A 1003-nucleotide genomic window follows, 5' to 3' on the forward strand; every position below is an offset into this window, starting at 1 on the left:
TGGCATGTCAGTAGTCAGTACATACAGTAGCATTGATACATACCTTGATTGTATCATTATAAGGTATGTACTTTGTGTCAGTCCTTCTAATGAGAATGAATGTCCCAGAAGAGTATAGGTAACTGTGTTAACAATGTCATGTTAGCTTAGTGATGTATTCAGTATGCTGTATAATGTATAGACAATTGTACAGCAATTAGCAAAGTAGGGGGATGGTTCTATTAGTGGTACCAATTATTATGTACATGTTGTGTAGGCTTGGAGTGATGTGGCCAGGAGCTGAGCCTGTCAAAGACCAGTTCAATGAAACGTATTTCAGCATTGCCAAAGATATAGTTAACAAGTAAGTAAGAGTAGTACATATGTATGTGTGTCAGTTTTAATACTTTATAAAATAGGGCAGCTAACTACAGCATTAACATATTGCTTGACATGCATCAAGATGTACTATTGGCAAGATTTTGTGGAGAAGGGGTTCCAGATTGGACCATTGATCCAGAAGGTATCATTATTGGATTAATGATTAAAGCTATTACTGTATTCCATATAGTTGCTAAGAATTTTCCAGAGCCATTATCTCGTCGATACATAGTTGATAATGTAACAGGCCATCCAACATCAGAGGTTAGTAAATAATTATTATTTTATTCTGAATCAACTGTAAGGTTTTATTCTGAATGTATGGTCTCTTATAGGATTGTGCTAAGCATGCTTGGGCTGAGTATTATCCAACTGAAGCAACTAGTGCAATGTTCTAGCAGATTTATGACAACAAAAATGGTAATTTTATGTGTCAGGAATGATGCAACTTTGACGGATTTTCCTTTAAGGTCTTTTGGATGAGCTGAAAGAATTTTGGGTCAAAGTTGCCACTGAATTTCAAAATTTTTCAAATGTTGTTGGCTATGAACTTATCAACGAATCATGGGCTGGTATTTTATAAATTCTCAATTCATACTTTTAAACTTTTTTGAATTTTAGGAGGTATTTATCGTGACCCATA

General features: G+C 34.7%; 1 long non-coding RNA gene across 1 annotated transcript; it reads left to right on the forward strand.

Annotated features, from left to right (window-relative positions):
* Positions 1–411: 411 nt before the first annotated feature.
* LOC109592802 (uncharacterized) lies at positions 412–879 on the forward strand. The gene is made up of 4 exons (XR_002190556.1): positions 412–502; positions 551–624; positions 696–780; positions 831–879. It is a non-coding gene; the product is annotated as an uncharacterized LOC109592802 (long non-coding RNA).
* The last annotated feature ends 124 nt before the right edge of the window (positions 880–1003 follow it).

Source organism: Amphimedon queenslandica, unplaced genomic scaffold (assembly GCF_000090795.2).
Source record: "Amphimedon queenslandica unplaced genomic scaffold, v1.1 AMPQUscaffold_3892_Cont24119, whole genome shotgun sequence".
Classification (NCBI taxonomy): Eukaryota; Metazoa; Porifera; class Demospongiae; order Haplosclerida; family Niphatidae; genus Amphimedon; species Amphimedon queenslandica.